Source organism: Capra hircus, chromosome 2, assembly GCF_001704415.2.
Source record: "Capra hircus breed San Clemente chromosome 2, ASM170441v1, whole genome shotgun sequence".
In the NCBI taxonomy this organism is placed as follows: domain Eukaryota; kingdom Metazoa; phylum Chordata; class Mammalia; order Artiodactyla; family Bovidae; genus Capra; species Capra hircus.
The window spans coordinates 3,062,861-3,086,899 of NC_030809.1; the positions used below are offsets into that span (position 1 = coordinate 3,062,861).

Here is a 24,039-nt window from a genome sequence, read left to right on the forward strand (position 1 = left end):
ACAGCAGGTTAACAGTTTACGAAACACTGTAAATCCATTTAATTCTTACAATTACCACGTAAGGTTAAGTAGCACATGAGGCATTATGAGTCTCTCCTGTAACTATAAGCTCAGAGAGGTCAAGTGATTTCCCCAGGGTCACACAGTTTAAGTATGTGATGAAAATCAAACCACTTTGGTTCCAAACCTCATTTTCTCTCTTCTGCATCAGGCACAGGGATTCTCCTCCCCTTATTTCAGATGGACAAACTGAGGGCCAGACAGGTTAAGACCTTGCCCAATGTTACCCAGCAAGACTGGCCTCCAATGGTTGCTCCAGGAAACCAGGTTCAAGATCTTTTGGAGTGGATTTCCCTAGCTCCTTGCTGTCCAAGGGACTCTCAAGAGTCTTCTCCAACAGCATAGTTCAAAAGCATCAATTCCTCGGCACTCAGCCTTCTTTATGGTCCAACTCTCACATCCATACATGACTACTGGGAAAACCATAGCTTTGACTAGACAGACCTTTGTTGGCAAAGTAATGTCTCTGCTTTTCAATATGCTCTCTAGGTTGGTCATAGCTTTTCAAGGATATCAAACCAGTCCATTCCAAAGGAAATCAATTCTGAATATTCATTGGCAGGACTGATGCTGAAGCTGAAACTCCAATACTTTGGCCACCTGATATGAAGAACTGACTCACTGGCAAAGACCCTGATGCTGGGAAAGATTGAGGGCAGGAGGAGAGGGGGATGACAGAGGATGAGATGCTTGGATGGCATCACTGATTTGCTGGACATGAGTTTGAGCAAGCTCCGGGAGCTGGTGATGGACAGGGAGGCCTGGTGTGCTGCAGTCCATGGGGTTGCAAAGAGTCGGACACGACTGAGCGCCTGAACTGAACTCCCTGGCTCAGACAATCAGCACAGACCACGGCCGTGAACAAAGGGGAGAGGAGCAAACCACGAACTATGATGAGCGGATCGCAGACTCGGCGATCCCTACCACCTTTAATCAACACCACCACGTGCCATTTGGAGGCTGGAGTAACTGCTGCTCCTAGCCAGAGGAGCCCACGATGGTATTTTACTGGGCTTGTATTTGGGGAACCCCTTGTTAGTTCTCGGCTCAAGAAGAAACAGCCTTCTAATCAGAGAATCCTAAGCTGGCCTGCCTAACCACGGCAGGGAAGAGGGTGTGCTGAGCGCCCAAAGAACTCAGCTCAGGCCAAATTCATCCATTCATCCACTCGTCCATCCATTCAACAAAATACACTCATGACGCCCCTATAAACCCATTCTCTGCACAACAGCCCGAGCGGCCTTGTTGTCATATACAGCGGTCATGGCACCCACCTGCTTAAAGTCCTCCAGAGGCCTCCCATCGCCCCAGGATGAAGACCAGTCCTTTCACGGTGGTCTCCACAGTCCTGATCTGGCCTCTGCCTGCCTCTAAATCCCAGCCTGTACACCCCATGCCCACCGTGTTCACTGCATTATAGCCACACTGGCTGTCTTTTCGCTCTTCAGATACTCAAGCTGGTCCTCCCCCTGGGCCTTTGCACCTGCTGTCCTCCCAGCCCAGGACACTTGGCATTTGTCCTTCACATCATTCTGGCTTCAGCCCGAATGTCACCTCCTCTAGGCCAAGCTACTCGGCTTCTCTAGCCCAGTACCCCTGTTCTATTTCTGTAATACTTACTTCCGTCTTAAGCAATATATTTTTAGATTATTTGTTTACTTGTGTACGTAAGTAGAATGCAAGCTTCTTGAGGCAGGCCCCTGGGTGTTTTCTCACTGCTGTACCCATAGCCTTCTGAGCCAGCCGTGGAATATGGTTGGTGTTCAGTCACTACTTGCTGGATGAATGAAGAAGGGTATATGATGCAGGATGCCCTGTTCCGGGCAGCCTTGGGGCAGATCACGGGACAAAACTGACAAATTCCCTGCCCTCAAGGGGCTCACATTCAGGAGGGAGACAGGCAATACTATACTGATACGTCATAATCATAATAATTAAAGTAACTTGCCCATAATCACAGAGCTACTAAGTGGTGGAACTCTTTTTTCACTCAGAGGAATGGAATGCATGGTCCAAGCTCTTAATAGTCCACTAAATAAATAAGCAATAAGTGACAGTGTTAGTTGCTCAGTCGTGCCCGACTCTTTGCAACACTATGGACTGTAGCCTGCCAGGCTCCTCTGCCCATGGGATTCTCCAGGCAGGAGTACTGGAGTGGGCGGCCATGCCCTCCTCCAGGGGCTCTTCCCCACCTGAGGACTGGACCTGCACTGAGAGCCTGGGGTCTCCTGCACGGCAAGCGGATTCTTTACCATCCAAGTCACCAGGGAAGCCCAAGTAACCAGTCAGTAAGCAGATAAACAGATAAATATTCAGTTCAATATTCAGTGACTGCCAGGGAAGAGCACAGGGTGAGGGGAGTATGAAGTGATGAGGAAGGAGGGGGTGGCAGTGGTATCAGGCGAAAGGGGCCGTTCCAGCAGAGGCCTGCAGGAGCTGAGACGGGCCGGGGAAGGCGATCTAGGAGGAGGAACAGCACAGTGGCAGACACAGACAGGTACACAGACGGCGGTGAAGCAGCGGGGTAAATGCCGCAGCAGAGGAAACCCAGACAGCCAGACACACAGAGGTGGGTCCAGAATTGGCTTCCCGGAGAAGGTGACCTCAGACGGGCCGGGGTCAGTGGGAAGAGAATGTTCTCGGCAGAGGAGACAACGTGTCAGTCCCAAACAGAGAAGACAGAAGATGTTTTTGAAGAACCAAAAGGATGCTCAGTGTAGCCAGGGCTTGGACAATGGGTGGGTGTAGAGGCAGGGAGGGAAGAAATGAGGTTGAGGGGAAGCTGCCAGGGGCTACACCCTGCGGGACCAAGTTCGCCCAGCTGAGTCCAGCCTGACTGTGAAGGCTAGGGCCATGTGCAGCGCCGAGTGAGGGCACACTGGGCCTCTCAGCGCTATTTCTGCAACTGCCTGTGAGTCCATAACCAATTAAAAAGAAAAAAGCAGTGGAGCATTGCTATAGAATTTGAGAACTTGAGGTTAAAATAAACCCAAAATAAATATTCACCTCCACTCCAAATCAGTCAGTTAATTTACCAAATACATACATCCCCTGGAGAAGGAAATGGCAACCCACTCCAGTATCCTTGCCTGGAAAATCTCAGGGACAGAGGAACCTGGTGGATTGCAGTCCACGGGGTCGCAAAGAGTCGGGCATGACTGAGTGACTAACACACACACACACACACGTACCAGATAAATACAATAAATATGTACAGGTGCTGTCTTACACGCTGGGGACCCAGCAATGACTAAGACACATAGACAACCACCTTCCACCGTGCAGCTACACTGTAGCAGTGAGACAGACAATATGTAAACTCAAAACATTTAAATTAAGATCATTCTATTCCATACAAGGAGTTGGAAAGAAAACAGAAAGAAAACACTGAAAAAGAAAGATCATTTTAAGCAATGACCAAGGTTCTGAAGAGAAAGAAACCTTATATCATACTTACCCAGATTTCAAGAAACAACCTTGGGCTTCCCTTCTCTCTAAGTCTGAAAACAGGCTGTCCAGCTTCTTGGAAGTTCTTTAAGAAATATGCAAATTGCCCTGGAGAAACAAACCAGAAAAACCAGCCCGTGGGTCCACAGGGTGTGGGACCGGGAGGAGGCCCGTGGGAAAGAGGGAGGTTAGCCCCGGGGCTCAGGGGAGCCCTCACCCTACTTCTGGCCTTTGCCCCCCAGGTCTGTAGGCATCGATCATTCATCGAGAGCTGCCTGGCTCTTGGCATGAATTGTCGTTTCCAAGTCTTCATACCCTGAGCCACGGGTGCGGCACCTGCTGCTTGGCTAGCCTGGCGGCAGAGGGCTGGCCCAGGATCTCCTCCGTACCAGGATTCTGGAGCCCAGCCATCTGCGTGCCACAGAGTGAGTGCTCAGAAATTGCCTGTGACATGAACAAGTGATGAGGGAATTTTGAGGCGTAAGCAAAAGCTAGATTTTCCCGGTTATTCTCCCTGGAAAGGCACTCCTCTTCTTACCCTCCCCTCGAGCATCAGATGAGGAAGACAGATGCAACAAGGGCCCAGCATCTGGAATTACCCAGAGACATCCCAGAGCCCAGCGGGAGAGGAGAGAAGGTGCTTCTGAAGAACCAAAAAGATGCTCAGCGATCCAAATAACGCTCAGCCCACGCATGCCCAAAGATGCTCAGCGACCCAAACTTCAAGTAATCTGAGCTTTATCCTAACAGGCCATTTTCTGTGTTCAAGGAGCCAGAATATTTTCTGCCTCTTCAAGCTTCTGTAAGGCCTCTTTTTGGCCATGAAGTGTGGCATGCAGAACCTTAGTTCCTGGACCAGGAACTGAACCCAGGCCCCTGCGGTGGAAGGGCAAACTCTTAACCCTCCAAAGGGTTTTTAATCAATTAACAGTCGTAACACCCTTCCCCTGGATGTCACCTTCCTACGAGGCACAAGCATGTCGTGTGACTATAAACCAGGAGATTCAAGCCACAAGTCCAACCATGTTAAAAAGACAGACAAGTAAAATGTCTACAGCAGTCATCACAGGGGTCTCTGGACGGTGGGGTACCAGAGACTTTTCTGGATTTCCCCAGTGTCACAGAGACGTATTGCTTTCGAGCTCTGAAGACAGTTATTTTGTTTATGTCTCTACCTGCTTGGAGGGGACTGTTGGACTACATCAGGGTGGCTGACAGTGACTGTCTGTATACTGGGACAGAGCGGGGCGGGTGGGGGTTGGTGGCTGCAGATTCTGTATGATTTTAATCTTTTCCTTATATGTTTAAATTTTATGAATTTTCAACAATGACTGTGTATTGACTATAAGATCAGAATGAAGAGATTTTTTTAAAAAATATTTTTTTGATGGGGACCATTTTAAAGTCTATGAATTTGTTACAATACTGCCTCTGCTTTATGCTTTGGTTTTGTGGCCTGGAGGCATGTGGTCTCTTAGCTCCTCAGCCAGGGATCGAACCCACACCCCCTGCGTGGGAAGCAGAGGTCTTAACCACTGGACTGCCAGGGAAGTCCCCGATGGATTATGATTTTAAATCCTAATATGGTGTGCTGATGTCAGCTCAGACTGGCACCTCTCCCAGCTCTGCGTTCAGTGATGCTGGGAGCCTGAAACGGGCCACAGAGGGGCTATTTCCATCACAGAGACTGGCAAGCCCCACAAACGAAGGGAATCTGTTTTCCAAGGAAGTAGTTAACAGTACACCATGGGACACACAATACGATGCCAGCTATGTTTCTAAAAAATGTTTCACAGAGCATAAAGACCACAAGGCAATACATCAAAACGTTAATGATCCTGACATACACACTACTGTATGCAAGTGAAAGTCACTCAGTCATGTTCAACTCTGAACAGTCCATGCAATTCTCCAGGCCAGAATACTGGAGTGGGTAGCCTTTCTCTTCTCCAGGGGATCTTCCCAACCCAGGGATCAAACCCAGGTCTCCCGCATGATGGGCGGATTCTTCACCATCTGAGCCACCAAGGAAACTCAAGAATACAGGAGTGGGTGGCCTATCCCTTCTCCAGTGGATCTTCCTGACCCAGGAATCGAACCGGGATCTCCTGCATTGTAGGCAGATTCTTTACCAACATCAGTTCAGTTCAGTTCAGTCGCTCAGTGACGTCCAACTCTTTGTGACCCCATGAATCGCAGTACCCCAGGCCTCCTTGTCCATCAACAACTCTCGGAGTCTACCCAAAACCATGTCCATTGAGTCAGTGATGCCATCCAGCCATCTCATCCCCTGTTGTCCCCTTCTCCTCCTGCCCCCAATCCCTCCAGGCATCAGAGTCTTTTCCAGTGAGTCAACTCTTCGCATGAGGTGGCCAAAGTATTGGAGTTTCAGCTTCAACATCACTCCTTCCAATGAGCACCCAGGACTAATCTCCTTTAGGATGGACTGCTTGGATCTTCTTATAGTCCAAGGGACTCTCAAGCGTCTTCTCCAACACCACAGTTCAAAAGCATCAATTCTGCAGCAATCAGCTTTCTTCACAGTCCAACTCTCACATCCATACATGGCCACTGGAAAAACCATAGCCTTGACTAGATGGACCTTTGTTGGCAAAGTAATATCTCTGCTTTTAAATATGCTGTCTAGGTTGGTCATAACTTTTCTTCCAAGCAGAAAGCGTCTTTTATTTCATGGCTGCGATCACCATCTGCAGTGATTTTGGAGCCCCCAAAATAAAGTCTGACACTGTTTTCACTGTTTCCCCATCTACTTCCCATGAAGTGATGGGACCAGATGCCATGATCTTACTTTTCTGAATGTTGAGCTTTAAGCCAATTTTTTCTCTCTCCTCCTTCACTTTCATCAAGAGGCTTCTTAGCTCCTCTTCACTTTCTGCCATAAGGGTGATGTCATCTGCATATCTGAGGTTACTGATATTTCTCCTGGAAATCTTGATTCCAGCTTGTGCTTCTTCCAGCCCAGTGTTTCTCATGATGTACTCTGCATATAAGTTAAATAAGCAGGGTGACAATACCTGCTTATTTGACGTACTCCTTTTCCTATTTGGAACCAGTCTGTTGTTCCATGTCAAGTTCCTATTTGGAACCAGTCTGTTGTTCCATGTCCGGTTCTAACTGTTGCTTCCTGACCTGCATACAAATTTCTCAAGAGACACGTCAGATGGTCTGGTATTCCCATCTCTTTCAGAATTTTCCACAGTTTATTGTGATCCACACAGTCAAAGGCTTTGGCATAGTCAATAAAGCAATAATAGATGTTTTTCTAGAACTCTCTTGCTTTTTTGATGATCCAGTGGATGTTGGCAATTTGATCTCTGGTTCCTTTGCCTTTTCTAAAACCAGCTTGAACATCTGGAAGTTCACGGTTCACGTACTGTTGAAGCCTGGCTTGGAGAATTTTGAGCATTACTCTACTAGCGTGTGAGATGAGTGCAATTGTGCAGTAGTCTGAGCATTCTTTAGCATTGCCTTTCTTTGGGATCAGAATGAAAACTGACCTTTTCCAGTCCTGTGGCCACTGCTGAGTTTTCCAAATTTGCTGGCACATTGAGTGCAGCACTTTCACAGCATCCTCTTTCAGGATTTGAAACAGCTCAACTGGAATTCCATCACCTCCACTAGCTTTGTTTGTAGTGATGCTTTCTAAGGCCCACCTGACTTCACATTCCAGAATGTCTGGCTCTAGGTGAGTGATCACACCATCATGATTATCTGGGTCGTGAAGATCTTTTTTGTACAGTTCTTCTGTGTATTCTTGCCACCTCTTCTTAATATCTTCTGCTTCTGTTGGGTCCATACCATTTCTGTCCTTTATGGAGCCCATCTTTGCATGAAATGTTCCCTTGGTATCTCTAATTTTCTTGAAGAGATCTCTAGTCTTTCCCATTCTGTTGTTTTCCTCTATTTCTTTGCATTGATCACTGAGGGAGGCTTTCTTATCTCTCCTTGCTACTCTTTGGAACTCTGCATTCAAACGGAAATATCTTTCCTTTCCTCCTTTGCTTTTCGCTTCTCTTCTTTTCACAGCTATTTGTAAGGCCTCCTTAGACAGCCATTTTGCTTTTTTGCATTTCTTTTCCATGAGGATGGTCTTGATCCCTGTCTCCTGTACAATGTCACGAACCTCCGTCCATAGTGCATCAGGCACTCTGTCTATCAGATTAGTCCCTTAAATCTAGTTCTCACTTCCACTGTATAGTCGTAAGGGATTTGATTTAGGTCATACCTGAATGGTTTTCCTTACTTTCTTCAATTTAAGTCTGAATTTGGCAATAAGAAGTTCATGATCTGAGCCACAGTCAGCTCCCAGTCTTGTTTTTGCTGACTGTACAGAGCTTCTCCATCTTTGGCTGCAAAGAATATAATCAATCTGATTTCAGTGTTGACCATCTGGTGATGTCCATGTGTAGAGTCTTCTCTTGTGTTGTTGGAAGAGGGTGTTTGCTATGACCAGTGCGTTCTCTCGGCAAAATTCTATTAGCCTTTGCCCTGCTTCATTCCATACTCCACGGCCAAATCTTCCTGTTACTCCGGGTGTTTCTTGACTTCCTACTTTTGCATTCCAGTCCCCTATAATGAAAAGGACATCTTTTTTGGGTGTTAGTTCTAAACAGTCTTCATAGAAACCATTCAACTTCAGCTTCTTCAGCGTTACTGGTTGGGGCATAGGCTTGGATCACTGTAATATTGAACGGTTTGCCTTGGAAATGAACAGAGATCATTCTGTCATTTTTGAGATTGCATCCACGTACTGCATTTCGGACTCTTGTCGACCATGATGGCTACTCCATTTCTTCTGAGGGATTCATGCCCACAGTAGTAGATATAATGGTCATCTGAGTTAAATTCACCCATTCCAGTCCATCTTAGTTTGCTGATTCCTAGAATGTCGATGTTCACTCTTGCCATCTCCTGTTTGACCACTTCCAATTTTCCTTGATTCATGGACCTAACATTCCAGGTTCCTGTGCAATATTGCTCTTTATAGCATCAGACCTTGCTTCTTTACCAACATTCACATTACCATATGCAAAACACACAGCTAATGGGAAGCTGCTACATAACACAGGGAGCCCAGCCTGGCCCTCTCTGATGACCTACAGTGGTGGGAGGGAGGCTTGAGAGGGAGGGGATATATATACATGTACTTATGGCTGATTCGAGTTGTTGTATGGCGGAAGCCAACATAACATTGTAAAGCAATATCCTCCACTTAAAAAAAAAAACAACAAAAAACGTTAATGATCCTTTTCACTCAGTGGCAGGACTGTGGGCCTAGAAGTAATTGGTTTCTATTCTTTCTGGATTTCTAACATTCTTCTGTTGCAAGCTTATTAGAGCTTTTTAAAAGAATATTTACCTATTTGTCTGGCTGAGTCCAGTCTTAGCCGTGGCACACAGGGGCTTCTGCTGTGGCGTGTGGACTCTCTACTTGTGGGGCAGAGGTTCCAGGGCACATGGACTGTGGCAGGTGGCCTTAGCTGATCTGTGGCTTTTGGGATGCTAGGTCGTCCTGACCGGGGACTGAATCCAAGTCCTTTGCATTCCAAGGTGGATTCTTTACCACTGGACCATCAAGGAAGTCTCTATTAGAGCTTTAATAATTAAAAAAAATTTTTTTAATTAAAAATTGTTGTGTTTTTGATCACTAGAAGGGGAGTGCTTTATCTCACAAAGCCCTGACCACACGTGGCCCAGCTGAGCCAGTGTGGGTGAGGTCACGATTAAGTCCCATTCTTTTGACCAGCAGGTCTTATAATCAACCAGATGGACAAGGGCAACTCTCAGCCATCCGTGACGGTGAGATGGAGGAGCCCAAGGTTCCAACTCCACAGACTGGCCAGTCGGATGGGATGGGCCCCAAACTCTTTCAACCAAGGAGGTGTGGTGGCAGTTGAGGTTGGAGGCAGGGGGTGCCACCTGAATTGTGTATACTGGTCCTCAGTGGCCTCCACTCCTTGGTCTGGTTAGGGATCAGGATCCAGTCCAAAGCTGAACCGAGAGTCTCAAGTATGTCTGAGAAGCTGGACTGATTCTGAGAGGGTGAAAGGGTGCTGGATTCCTGCAGTAAGCAAAAGACCCTGCTGGTCAGGGCTGGAGGTGCCTCTGTGCCCGGGGCCACCTCACGTGCACAGGGCCCGTCCAGCACCACCCTGGGCTCAGCACATCACTGATGCAGGAAGTAGTCCCGACTCCCTGGGGATCTTGTCCCTGCCCAGGTGACACGAAGACCCCAAGGAACGCTGAGAAAAGTCTACCTCTGCCCCAGGAGAGCCCCGCCACTCAGGGAAACGACACGCACATGGGGAGGCGCCCGGGGAGGCCCCGGTCCACGGCGGGACGCGTGGCCCTGAGTGGACGCAGGCGGCCAGCCTGGAACGGGAATGTGTTTTACCGCAACGTGGTCACGACTTTTGTCTTACAGGCCATATTATCAGTCACCAAAGGAAACACAGGCTGGGCTATCTGTCAGGAGTAGGGGGAGATGGCCACTCCCAAACATCTGGCCTGGGTTCTACAGGCACCCACAGAGGTGCTCGACCCACATTTCTTGATGGATGCCGTAAATAATGAGGTGGGATTTCTCGTAGCGGCCAAAACCCCACGGTGAGCACTGAGGAGAGAAGCAGATGTGGTCAGCATCGTCCTTGAAAGCCCTTGGTTGTTGTTGCTTAGCCGCTCAGCCGTGTCTGCCTCTTTGTGACCCCGGGACTGTATCCCGCCAGGCTCCTCTGTCCATGGGATTCTCCAGGGAAGAATACTGGAGTGGGTTGCCATTTCCTTCTCCAGGGGATCTTTCTGACCCAGGGATCAAACCTGAGTCTCGGGCACTGGCGGGTGGATTCCTTACCACTGAGCCACCAGGGGAGCCCTTAAATCATCATTAAAACTCTAAGGCCTTTGGACGTCCCTGGTGGTCCACTGGTTAAGACTGCACTTCCACAACTGGGGGGCGGGGGCAAGTTCAATCCCTGGTTGGGGAAGTTCTGCAGGACCTAGTCTTTAAAAGATATCATGCAAGAATGCACTTCTTTTGTTTTTCTTAAAAGCGAGCCAACTGTGGCCTTTTTAAAAAAAAAATTTCGATATGTGTGTGTGTGTTGGCGGGGGCGGGGGGGGGGGGGGACTGCGGGGTAGGGGAGCCCGGTGCAGCTGGGGTGTGATGTTCTTTTTCTCTCTTTCTTCCTCTTTTTCTGAGTTAAGTGGCCACAGGTGAATTTTTAGATGAGTCTGCAGGACAGTGAAATAACCATCAGCAAGGCTTCCCTGGTGGTCCAGGGGCTGAGACTCCATACTCCCAATGCAGGGGGCCCGGGGTCCATCCTGGATTGGGGAACTAAGAGCCAGCGTTCTATGCTGTAGCTGAGAATTTGCATGCTGCAACGAAAGATCCTGCATGCTGCAACTAAAACCCCAGGCAGCCGAATTAAAAAATAAATGAGTAATATATACATCTGTTTTAAAAATAACCATTACTAGAGAGATAACTACAGTGTCAGAGGAAGGCTGAGGACTAATTATCCTGGACCCAAGGAGAAGCAAAAGCATGGGGCCAAAGAATTCCTTTGTAACAAACAGAGCTACTGTACTGTTCTTAAGCAGGAAATTCTGAAGACTGTAGTTCAGCATGGAAACACACACACACACACACACACACACACACACACACACACACACACCAAGACAGTCCTGACATGGTCCTCGAGTGGGGCTCCTAGGCAGGCCCAGCTTACTCCCCACTCTCAGCATTTTAGGAGACAAACGCATTCATTGTATACCTCTATCGGGAAGTTAAACCGGAGGTCGGTGGTAACTGCACCATCTCAGGAGGTGTCCAGGCAACAGTCTCAACAAGAAGAACCCGGAGGGTTTTGGACAATCCCAGCAGAGACTGGAAAGAAAGAGAGGGCGTTGGCATGGAGGGCAAGCTCCCAGCCCACCCCGGCTTCGGGAGCCTGGAGGAGGGGTGGGGTGCTGGGGCAGGGCGGGAAGGGTGACAGTGTGCTCAAGGGTGGACGCCAGGCTCTCGGGTGTTTCGTCCTCATTTATCATCGCGCCCTTCTTCCCTGACTCCCAGCAGAGTACAAGCTGCCGTCATCTCTCTGGCAGGAGCCTCCTCTCCCACCTCTTTCTGCCCTTACCCCTAGCTATCCAGCCCACAGCATCTAGAAAGCTCCACTCAAATGAGAGTCAGATCGCGTCCCTTCCCTGCTCCAAACCTCCAGCTACTCCCTTCTCACCCAGAGCCTCCTTACAGTGGCCACCGGGCCATGTGCACCCTGCCCTTCTCCTCCCGGCTCCTCCACTCACCTGGTTCCAGACACACCCTCCTCCTGGTTGCCAGGGGATCCCACCAGGTGCACTCCCACTTCAAGGCCTTTGCACTGGCTGTTCCCTTTGCTGGAAATGCTCTTCCCCTAGATGACCACACGGTCAACTCCCTTCTCTCCTCTGGTCTTTGCTTAAATCTCACAGCTCAGGGAAACCATGCCACCCTCAGCCTCTCATCCCAGTCCCTGTCAACTGGCTCCTCCGCCTGGGCCAAAGCACACCTCACTACCTGACACACTATATCCTTCCCTCGTTTCTGTTTATGGCTTATTGTCTACCTCCCTTTGCCCACACGGAACATAGTAGAAACCGATGAACATTTGCTGAATGAAGGATGGTTTCCACTAGGGGTAACTAAAATGTAATTTGAGAGGCAAATCTGCCTGGCAAGGAAGGGGGAGAAACGGCAAAGTCTGCAATGGTTCATTTGACTCACTGGTTTTCAAATTGGTCCACAGGGTCCTAGGGACCTCTCCTACTCTGAGGGGCAAGAGAAGACACCGGGGCAGCCATCCATGTCCACCTTCAAACTGTAACAGTAAACGATCGAACAATGCCGCTTCTGCTTACATCCCCAAAGCACCGAAAGCACAGTCTCAAAAAGGTATGTGCACATCCGTATTCACAGCGGCATTTTTCACAACGGCTGAAAGGTGGAGCAGAGTACACCAGGCAAAATGCACCAGCTGGAATCGGAGACTGCCAGGAGAAAGAGCAACAACCTTAGATATGCAGATGATACCACTCTAACAGCAGAAAGGAGAGGAACTAAAGAGCCTTTAGAGGAACTAAAGAGGAGACTGAAAAAGCTGGTTTGAAACTCAAGATTCAAAACACTAAGATCATGGCATCTGGTCCTGTTATTTCATCGCAAACAGAAGGGGAAAAAGTGGAAGCAGTGACAGATTTTATTTTCCTGGGCTCCAGAATCACGATGGACGGTGATTGCAGCCATGATATTACAAAACTCCTGTTCCTTGGAAAGAAAGCTATGACAAACCTAGACAGCGTATTAGAAAGCAGAGACATCACTTTGCTGACAAAAATCAGTATAGTCAGAGCCGTGGTTTTTTCCACTCATGGATATGACAGTTGGATCATAAAGAAGGCTGAGCACCAAAGAATTGCTGCTTTCAAACTGTGGTGCTGGAGAAGACTCTTGAGAGTCTCTTGGACTGCAAGGAGATCAGACCAGCCAATCCTAAAGAAATCAACCCTGAATATTCATTGGAAGGACTGATGCTGAAGCTAAAATTCCAATACTCTGGCCACCTGATGCAAAGAGCTAACTCACTGGAAAACATCCTGATGCTGGGAAAGATTAAAGGCAGAAGGAGAAGGGGGCAACAGAAGGTGAGATGGTTGGAGGGCATCACAGACTCAATGGACAAGAATTTGAGTAAACTCCGGGAGATACTGAAGGACAGAGGTACCTGGCATGATACGGTCCGTGGGGTCTCAAAGAGTCAGACGTGACTCAGTGACTGAACAACAACAAAAAAAGGTGGAGGCGAGCCAAGTGGCCATGGGTGGATGAAAGGATGAACAAAGTGTGTTACATACATACGATGGAACGTTTTCCAGCCTTAAAAGAAGCAAGTTCTAACGCGCTGCAACATGGTAACCCTTGCGGACATTATGCTGAATGAAATCGACTAGTCCCAGAAAGACAAACACTGTATAGCTCCATTTATGTGAGCGATTTAGAGTGACCAACGTTGCAGAACTAGAATATAAAAGCAGGGGTTGCCAGGGATTGGGGAGCGGGTGGGGAAGTTGTTTAGAGGGTACAGAGTTTCAGACTAGCAAATTGAAGTGGTCTGGAGATGGAGTGCAGAAGAACGTGATTATACCTGATGGTACTGAACTGCACAGCCAAAAATGGTTAGGAGGGTGAATTTTATGTTCTATTTCATCACAACTAATTTTTTTAATTAAAAGATTACAACTATTAGTACTTGGTAAATGTTAGCCATATGCCCCTCTTCCATCTCGTTTCCTCCCAATAATTCTATAAGGTCACTGCTATGATCTCTGTTTTACGGAAGGAGAAAGAGGCCCTGACAAGTAAACGGAAAGGCTGCTGCATAAGTGATGTGGGATTTAAAAGGGCACCTGGGTCTTAGCTCAAGGACAGCCTACACTGCTCCTCTTTGGTCTACTTTATACACTGAGGTGCCCCAAAAGATTTCAAACACAATCTGAAAACTGCCAAATGAGAATCTCACTTGCTCCATCTTGAACCGCGCAGGACCTAGGGGGCCTCTATGTGACAGGCCCTCTCCCCCATGTCCTCTGCCTGCCTCTTGTTTACGGAAAAGCTATAGTCTTCCAGGCCTCCCCTGGAGCCAAGAATTAATGATTGAAAGGACTGTGTCATGACAAAAGTAGCAGTTTGGCCAGGAGAACCGGTAACAATTTAAACAGTGTTTAAACAATTTAAACAGTCATAGGGCAGTCAAAGAATCTTTAGTTCTTCCCTGAAGTCCTTAGATAACAGTGTCTGATACACATTCCCTGAGTTGTTTTACAGATGATAAAACCACTATCAGATGGAAGGATGTAATTACTCGATGACCACGAGAACATAGCCCCCAGACCTCCTGGAGCCTGAGGATTGCTAATACTAACCCCTGTGATACACCCTGTTACCTCACCATCAACCAACCAGAGACTGGTACACAAACTGATCACACAGCCTGGGACTCCCCTCCTTCAGCTGGTCTTTAACACTGCTTCCCTGAAAGAGAAAATGCTTCCCTGTAGACTGACGCAGCCACTATGGAAAACTGTATGGAGGTTCCTTAAAACCAAAACCAGAGTTGCCATCTGATCCAGCAATCTCACTCACAGGTATATATCCAGAATAAGCTATGATTTTAAAAGATACATGCATCCCAATGTTATATCAGCATTGTTTACAATAGCCTAGACAAAGCAGCAGCCTAAATGCCCAACAACAGATGGATGGATGAAGAAGATGCGTTGAATATACACAGTGGGATACTACTGAGCCATCAGAAAGAATGAAACAATGCCACTTACAGCAACATGGGAGGCCTAGAGACTGTCATACTAGGTGAAGCCAGTCAGTCAGAGAAAGACAGATCCTATGTGATATCACTTGTATGTAGAATCTGAAACATGGCACAAGTGACCTTCGCTATGACACAGAAAGACTCACAGACACAGATAAACAAGGGCCTACTGTATGAAACAGGGAACTGTATTCAGTACCCTGCAGCAAGCCACGATGGAAAAGAATGTGAAAAAGAGTTATGTATATACGCGTATAATTGAATCACTTTGCTATACACCAGCAACTAACAACAAACTATGCATCAAAACAAAAACAAAACGCTTCCCTGAAACCCATCAGGGAATCTGGGTTTTTTTTGAGAACGGCTGCCCTGAACTCCGGAGAAGGCAATGGCACCCCACTCCAGCACGCTTGCCTGAAAATCCCACGGACAGAGGAGCCTGGTGGGCTGCAGTCCATGCTAAGGGTCGGACACGACTGGGCGACTTCACTTTCACTTTTCACTTTCATGCATTGGAGAAGGAAATGGCAACCCACTCCAGTGTTCTTGCCTGGAGAACCCCAGGGACGGGGGAGCCTGGTGGGCTGCCGTCTATGGGGTCACACAGAGTCGGACACGACTGAAGCGACTTAGCAGCAGCAGCCCTGAACTCCTGGTCTGCCACTGTATACTAAATGCTGCACTTTTTCCTTCACCACAACAGGTCTCAGCAGCTTGACAGTAGATTGGTCTGTGCGAGTGAACAGACGCAAGTTCGGTTCAGTAAAGATCCCACTTTTCAACTTTATTTTCCCCACTCCCTTTCTTCTAGCCAGCTTTCTCCCAAGCTGAGCCGCTGCGCCTTGCAGCCTATGCTGGGTTTCCACCTCGGGACGCAGCTCAAGCTGTTTTTTTTTCTTGGTGTGGATCCTCATCTCCAAATAATGCCCTTCTTCAAAGTGAAAGTGAAAACCTTTGTCGCTCAGTTGTGTCTGACTCTTTGTGACCCCATGAACTGTGGCCTACCAGGCTCCCCTGTGCATGGAATTCTTCAGGCAGGAATACAGGAGTGGGTTGCCATGTCCTCTTCCAGGGGATATTCCCCACCCAGGGATCAAACCTGGGTCTCCAGCATTGCAGGCAGAGTCTTTACCATCTGAGCTGCCAGAGGAACCCCCTTCTTCGAAAGCACAGCTTAAAAATAAAGTCAGGGACTTCCCTGGTGGCCTGGTGGTTGGGAGAGCGCCTGCCAATGCAGGAGACACAGGTTTGGCCCCTTCTCCAGGAAGATCCCACATGCTGAGGAGCAACTGGGCCTGCGTGCCACAACTATTGAGCCTGCACACAACTGCTGAAGCCCGTGCCCCTCGCGCCTGCGCTCCGCAACCGGAGAAGCCACTGCAGTGAGCAGCCCACACAGCACACGTGGAGACCAGCCCCTGCTCACGGCAGCCGGGGAGAGCCCGCAGGCAGCCGGGGAGAGCCAGTGCAGCCATAAGTTAAACAGATCAGTGAGAGCTCCTGCAGACTTCCCTCCCGATCCCATTTCAGCCTCGCCACTGCCTTACGAGGAAGAGACTAACACTGTCCCCATCTTACAGATAAGAAAACTGAGGCTCAGAGAGGGGAGGGCTACACAGGTGGCAAATGGCAGGACCAGGATATACACCTCCCCAAGACCCAAATCCAGCTCCGTTTTACTGAGGGGTCTGAGGGGCTGCCACGAGGCTTCTTGGATTTGTCCAGGCTGCCGCCTCTGAAGTGCTGCTCATGCTTTCTCCGGGGGGCCTCACCTCCTCTCAGGCATGAAGGCTGGTTGCCTACATGCCTGTCTCCCCACCCAGGATGGTCGGGGGACAGTGGATGATGCCCAGGACACCTGTGCTTTCCCACCTGCTCAGCAGAGCTCCTCCTCACGCAGGTGTAAGCTATCAGGTGCCACCACTGCCCTGTGTGACTTTTCTTAATGCAACGTGCGACCACCCGGCAGCGGAGGATAGGTTGGTTGGTCCCTCATTGGAGAAAGTTCCGTGCGGGCAGTGGGTATTGTGTCACATTCCCCGATGTCTCTTAGAGCAGTGCCTGGCAGGGCAGGTGAAAGAATGAATGAACACCTACCCTCACAACTAAGAGGTGACGTCTGCAACTTTTCTTTTTTGATGAAGGACAACAGAATTTTAGATAAAGCAAGTCCACATGTGCGCTCAAGAGCTGCTCCCAAAGAGATTTCATTACTGAGCATCTCAGAGCAAACTCCGAGCGGTCCCAGAAATCACGAGGGTTACAGCTGGAGGTGGGGGTGTGTGACCGGGTGGAAGCTGACATTAATTCCAGTGATATCTTACACAATTATACACAAGTATAATTACACTTTGACATAAACCTCCCGCATACCTGGGGAAGTCCTGTGGCCTGGGGAACTTGGAATGCCAGTCGAGGTTGGGATCAGATCTGACAGATGAGGTGTTACCCTGGAAAAAGGGAGCTGAGGGAGGAGAAGCAGTCTAGAAGAGCCCGTGCAGAGGCCCTGAGGCAGAGGCAGCAAAGCGCTCGAGCACAGAGGGCTGCTGATAGAGTGGTCTGAGACGCAGCTGGAGGAGGAGGCCAGGTGCAGGTGGGGCCCAGGCGGCAGGACTTTCAGGGCCGTGCTGAGGTTTTTGCTCTTTTTCTTTACCCTAAGAAAGTGGCTTCCCTGGTGGCTCAGAGGTTAAAGCGCCTGCCTCCAATGCGGGAGACCTGGGTTCGATCCCTGGGTCGGGAAGATCCCCTGGAGAAGGAAATGGCAACCCACTCCAGTATTCTTGCCTGAAGAATCCCACGGAGGAGCCTGGTAGGCTACAGTCCACGGGGTCGCAAAGAGTCGGACGCGACTGAGCGACTTCACCTCACCCTAAGAAAGTAGGAAGCCGCAGAAGGGTTTTGAGCAGAGGGTGGTACAATCGGATGGGTCTGGCTGTCAAGAGGAGGGTGGCAAAGTGGCAAGTGGGTTCAATACCCTTTTTAGCCCCCTTCTGCTCGTTGTAACATATTCAAGGCAGCGAGGCCCTCCCCCCCGCCCCATTTCATCTGCTACCGCAGTTTAAAATGTACAGCAATGGTTACAAAACCATCAGGTCCTAAAGGAGAGAGTGAGGATAAATACCTAATGACGTTTCTCAGGTCCCACATGTGTGGGCCCGGGAGGCTGATCCAGCCACTTGCAGCCTCGTGGTACCAGTGCAGGGAAAGATGATTTCAGGCTCATGAGAAACTCTCCAGGCTGTGACCTTGATGAACCTCCCTCCCTGCCACCCCAACCAGGGTAGCATGTGTCTTACCGACCGCTGTACCCCCAGTGTCTAAATGGTGCCATTCTGGTACTTGCTTGGCCACGGCAACCAAGGCAGCCAACTGTGCCATCCAACCGCTCCCAGGCCTTGGAAAGGATCCCAGGGTGGCAGCTCTACTCAGGGCCCTTCGTGGCTTTGGCCTCTTCGTCCCCATGACAACCCTGGGGACAGGTATTTTACAGGTGAGGCAACCGAGGCACGGACAGGTCACTTAGCTTGTTCAGGATGACTCCGGGAGCTGCAGACTGAGGGCCTGAGCCACCTCTGTGTGATGCAGTACATGTGACCGCAAGGGTCCTGAAAGCTGAAATGCGGACCGCGACACAGGCTCTATTTCCTGAGACAGCAAAGCAGGGAAGCTCAGGCTCCCGGCCTTCAACTCGGCCACCCTCCCTCTGCCTCTTACATTTCTTTACGGAGAGTACTCACAGGTTATCCACAGGGTCATTAGAGTCTCTAAATAAACACTGTGAATAAACAATACACCCTGGCTCACGCCTGATTTGGCAAGGTCTCTGATGTGAGCCACAACCTGGACCCTGCTTACGATTTCCGAAGCCTTTCAGCACAGCACCACCAATGCTGTGAAGTATCGTGACTCCTGCCGTGCAGCGAGAAAACAGGCCGAGGGAGGCAGAATGACGCGCCCAAGGTCACACAGCTAGCTTTCCAGACTCTGAGGTCAGCTCAGGGCCGCCCTCTACCCACCCAGCCCCTCCTCCCCAAATCCCTAGGGGTGGGGTTGGGGGAGCTCAGGCTGGCCAAGCCTCCCAAACAAGGCCTGGCAGGACTGGGAGCTGTGAGCTTTCATCCCTTCCTGCCCTCTTCTCAGACTTCTCCTCCTCATCCCTCCTCCCGCTCAGGCTGAAGCGCAGGGTTTGCTCCACTCTCTGCAATGCACCCCCACCCCCCAGGGCAGCTCTCGCCTCGCTGACTGCTGTATTCTCAGTGCCTAAACCGCACAGCGTAGGCATTCAATATGTATTTGGTGGACGCCCCCAAAGCTTAAAGGGCTTCATGTTTCTGCCCTGAAATGAAGGCGGAGTTGGTGAACAGAGGACTCACTGCTGACTCCTACGCCGCATTAGGCAGTGGGGTCCAGACCAAGGCCTGGAGTCTAGCGGGGCTGCGGTCCTGCCTTCCTGCGCCACCCTGAGCAGGGCAGAGAGAGACCGGAGGGGTGTGTGTGTGTCAGAGAGGAGACCGGAGGGGTGTGTGTGTGTCAGAGAGGAGACCGGAGGAGTGTGTGTGTGTGTGTGTGCGTGTGAAGCCCTCCTCTGTGCCAGGTGCTGCGTCAGGCTCTGGAGTCGGAGAATCCAGGTTCTTATCCTGACGTCCCTCTCAGCCGAGTGGTCCTGGGGAAGTTCTCTCCTCTCTGAGCCTCAGCTTACCCAGGTGTAAAATCCGCCCCAAAGTGAGTAAATCAGTAGAAATTCATCCTTCCTCTAACAACAGGAGTCAGGAGGAGGCCACCTGGGCTCCCTGTGACCCTGGGGCCTTTTCTCCAGAGTTTATTCTCGACACCTTCGCCTCCCTCCCAGTTTAAGTGTCTCCTGAGAGCTCAGAGGGCTGCAGGGGCCAGAAGGCGGGATGAGGAGCGCCCGAGGGGCCCCGTGAGCCAAAGGGAAGCCCGGCGACCCGGGGTGACCTTGGGTTGGGCAAGCACCGTCCCCTCCCTGGCCCGGACCAGAGTCCTCATTTACCAGGGGAGGCCCGGCCTCAGTTTCCCCATCTGCGGCCAGGGCGTGAGGCTCTAAGCGCACTTCCGGCTCGGACGGAAAGCAAGAAGCCGCCCGGCGGCCTTGACTCCGGCCGGTCGGCGCCGGGCCGCCGCCGCGCCCCTGGCACCGGGGGCCGGGGGAGGGGAGGAGGGGGCAGCGGGCCCGCGGGCCGGGCGGCGCGGAGCGCGCGCCCCTTACCTGAAGGTGGCGGCGCGCCGAGGGCCAGCGGGCCGGGCCGCTCCGGCCCCGCCCCGCGCGCGGCTCCCACCGCCCGGCGCCCCGCCCCGCGCGCTCCCGGTGCTTCCGGGCTCCCGGCCCCGGCGCGTGGCCCGGGTTGCCCGGCTCAGGCAGTGACCCGCCAGCCCCGCGCCAGTCTCGCTCCGTGGGCCCGTGCGCCCTCGCGGGTTCGGCGCTGCGGAGAGTGCTCGCCGGACTCGGTCCCCCCACGCGGAGAGCCGCGCGGCCATCGGGGGGAATCGTCAAAAGCAGATGATGTGAAATCAAAGAGCCGGCCACAGACCCCGCCTTCCCGCCTAGGTAGACAGCCCTGTGAAGTTCACAGAGCGTTGAGATCTACCCATGCTGTCAAGTTTCCCTTCTGTTTCTTTGCCTTTGAGGTTTCCTCTGCCTGGCGCTGCAAAGACTGCAGGCGGGAGGAGAAGGGGACGACAGAGGATGAGATGGCTGGATGGCATCACCGACTCGATGGACATGAGTTTGAGCAAGCTCCGGGAGTTGGCGATGGACAAGGAGGCCTGGCGTGCTGCAGTCCATGGGGTCACAAAGAGTCGGACAAGACTGAGCGACTGAACTGAACTGCCTGGTGCTGCGACCCTGGCTCCCATGCCGGTTCTCCCCTCGTCCCCGCCCCCCCCACCCCCCCCCCCCCCCCGCCCACCACCACCCTAGGGTGGCATCTTCCCCGTCCACCCAGCACGTTCAGTCAGAGAACAAATAGCTCTGAACACCTACTATGTGCCAGGTACTGTTTAAGTGCCTGGGGAATCCCACTCCAGGCTTCCCGTTCTGTTCTGTGTCGATTGCAGTGCTTCTCACTCTGTGAAGTTGTTTTGGTTTATCTTCCTGTTTCTGTTCATTGCTTGCCGTCCCCACTAGAATTTAAAAGCCAGGAGAGTCAGTCCTCTGCTGGGTGCCCAGCCGCAGGGACTGGGAATGATTCTGAACCCAGTAGTTGGTTCAGAATGATATAAGAATGTGCTCAGTTCAGTGCAATTCAGTCGCTCAGTCGTGTCCGACTCTTTGCGACCCCATGATCGACAGCATGCCAGGCCTCCCTATCCATCACCAAATCCCAGAGTCTACCCAAACCCATGTCCATCGAGTTGATAATGCCATCCAACCATCTCATCCTCTGTCATCCTCTTTTCCTGCCCTCAATCTTTCCAGCATCAGGGTCTTTTCAAATGAGTCAGCTCTTTGCATCAGGTGGCCAAAGTATTGGAGTTTCAGCCTCAACATCAGTTTTTCCAATGAACACCCAGGACTGATCTCTTTTAGGATGGACTGGTTAGATCTCCTTGCAGTCCAAGGGACTCTCAAGAGTCTTCTCCAACACCACAGTTCAAAAGCATCAATTCTTCGGTGCTCAGCTTTCTTTATAGTCCAACGCTCACATCCATACATGACCACTGGAAAAACCATTGCTTTAACTAGACGGACCTTTGTTGGCAAAGTAATGTCTCTGCTTTTGAATATGCTGCCTAGGTTGGCCATAACTTTCCTTCCGAGAAGTAAGTGTCTTTTAATTTCATGGCTGCAGTCACCATCTGCAGTGATTTTGGAGCCCAGAAGCGTGTGAATCGACCGCATTCCTCTAGCAATCCTGTGAATTCTCATCACATCTATTCTACAGGAAAGCAAACTGAGGCTCAGGTCAAGGTAGTGCGAAAGCCACAGTGATCTCGGGTGGCCTCGGCCTGCAGTGGCTTGGAGCGGAGCTTGGGTTCCCAGAGCAGATACTGAGGCCAGGTTCCTGTAGTGAGAGCACCAGATCCCAGCCACTAGGTCAGCCCGTGACCAGGCCCTGGCCCTTCGGCTGTGCAGAAAAGAATTCCCACAAAGATAGAAAGTAGTTAAACAAGTGAGGTGTTCATTAGGAGGAAAACAAAGAGTACAGTACTCAGAAAGAGTTGCTAAGTTGCCTCCTCGTGGTAGTTTGAATTACTTTTATGGGGCATTTTTTCTGGGTTTTCTTTGGCCAATCATTTTGATTTGCCTGATTCTGAGTCTGTATTTGGTATATTTCAGGATCCTCTCTGAGGCTTCTCTGGTGGCTCAGATGGTAAAGGATCTGCCTGCAATGTGAGAAATGTGGGTTCTATCCTTGGGTCGGGAAGACCCCCGGAGAAGGAAATGGCTACCACTTCCAGAATTCTCCTCTGGGAAATCCCATGGACAGAGGAGCCTGGTGGGCTACCGTCCCCGGCGTTAGGCCTGACTGAGCAAGTATGACTTTCACTTTCAGGATCCTCTCACGTGTCCTTGCTCGTCTTTCAGCCAAGGTGGATTCTGGTGAAGAGGCTTATGGGTGCTTGATATCACTTACTATGAGGTGATCCCCTCTCCCTTTTTGACCTCCACAGAGCCTTTCTGGGCATGTGTGGTCAGTGAGTGCTTGACTTTGAGAATGAGGAATATATGGTCTTTTATCTCTTTACCTGGGCAGGACCCAGCCTCCTTCATCATCCCACTGTTACGGAGCTTCTGTCCACAGGGGAGAAACTCTTCCGCCGAGGGCCCATCTGTCTCCTGCCCGTGAAGTACCAGTGATGAGCCAGAGTGAGTCACTGTGGCCGCAAGGTTGTTGGTGTTATTCCAGGTGAAGACAGCCCAGTGCTGTGAATGGGAAAGGCACTGATCAGGGTCAGAGACCAGCCTCCAAGAAGCCTGTGACTCATGCATCTTGTGGAATGTTCTAGGCTTCTGTCTCCTCATCTCACTGGCCACTCAGGACAAAGAATAATAGCTCTCCCTTCCTATGAGGCCATTGTGTGGGTCAAATGGGCGTGCACCCCTCGGGCGCATGGGATGTATATCTCTGAGCACACGAGCCTTGTCAGTTGCAGAATTAATAACTACATGGACGTGAACATGGACAGAAAACCTCCAGCCAGCCCTCCTGGGCTCAGTGTCTCTTTTAACAGATTGGCTTTGTGGTTCCAGGCACCACTCTGCCCAACAGCCTTGCCCTGCCTGTAGTTCAAGAGCAACGCTGTGTCAAACGCTCTTGACTCCAGACATTGGAGCAGTTGCAGCTTTGCGCAGTGCTCACCCCTGACCCCAGCTTCCTCCTCACCCCAACAATGAACAGCACACGGGACCTGACCCAGAATCCAGGGTACAGGAAGGGAACGTAGAGAAAGTACATTTGTCCCTCTGGTGTAGGCACTGGAGGTTTTTGAGGTTTGCTGTTGAAAAATCCACTTTCCTCCTCTTTTAAAATGAGGATCATTATGGTTCCTCTGGAGGAGGAAATGGCAACCCACTCCAGTATTTTTGCCTAGAGAATCCCATGGACAGAGGAGCCTGGCGGGCTACAGTCCATGGGGTCGCAAAAAGTCAGATGTGACTGAGCGACTAATGTAATATTTATGGTTCCTACAAGGTTTGTCATGAGAATGAAGCATATATCATGAGCATGCACAGGTAAAGCGCCTTGAATGCTGCCTGGCACACAGAACAAGCTCAGTAAACATCAGCTGCCCTCATTCTCAGTAAAAGATACCTCTACTGGGGCTGGGACGTGCCTGGTGTTCCAGGGGCTGAAACTCCACGCTCCCAGTGCAGGGGGCCCGGGTTCGATCCCTGGTCAGGGAACTAGATCCTGCATGGCTACAACCGAGAGTTCGCATGCTGCAACTAAAGATCCCGCGTGCCACAAGCAAGACCCGGTTCAGCCGAGATATCTATCAGCTCCTCCCGCAGGCATGTTTAGGGAGTTGTGCTGGAAGGAAGAGTCTTTTCATCCCCCATTAACTAATTCAGCCCGAATTTACTGAGTAGCCAGCAGGGTTCTAGGCATTGCAGAGACAGCGAGGAAAGAACCAAAGCGTCTCCAACAAGTCATGGAGCCGACAGTCTAGTTTGTGG

The 24,039-nt window shown here is 50.6% G+C and overlaps 1 protein-coding gene across 4 annotated transcripts in view; it reads right to left on the reverse strand.

The window, feature by feature from the left end:
* TMCO4 (transmembrane and coiled-coil domains 4) overlaps positions 1–20,189 on the reverse strand; it is a 111,702-nt gene extending 91,513 nt beyond the window's left edge. Inside the window, exons 1-4 of one of the 4 annotated variants that reach the window (XM_018054866.1) lie at positions 20,128–20,189; positions 11,307–11,419; positions 8,888–9,122; positions 3,518–3,615 (exon numbers count right to left, since the gene is read on the reverse strand). The gene's annotated coding sequence lies outside the window, so the exon portion shown is untranslated. Of the gene's footprint in view, positions 1–3,517; positions 3,616–8,887; positions 9,123–11,306; positions 11,420–17,273; positions 17,566–20,127 lie in introns of those variants that run through there. The other 3 variants (XR_001918767.1, XM_018054856.1, XM_018054873.1) reach the window with 3 other exon arrangements.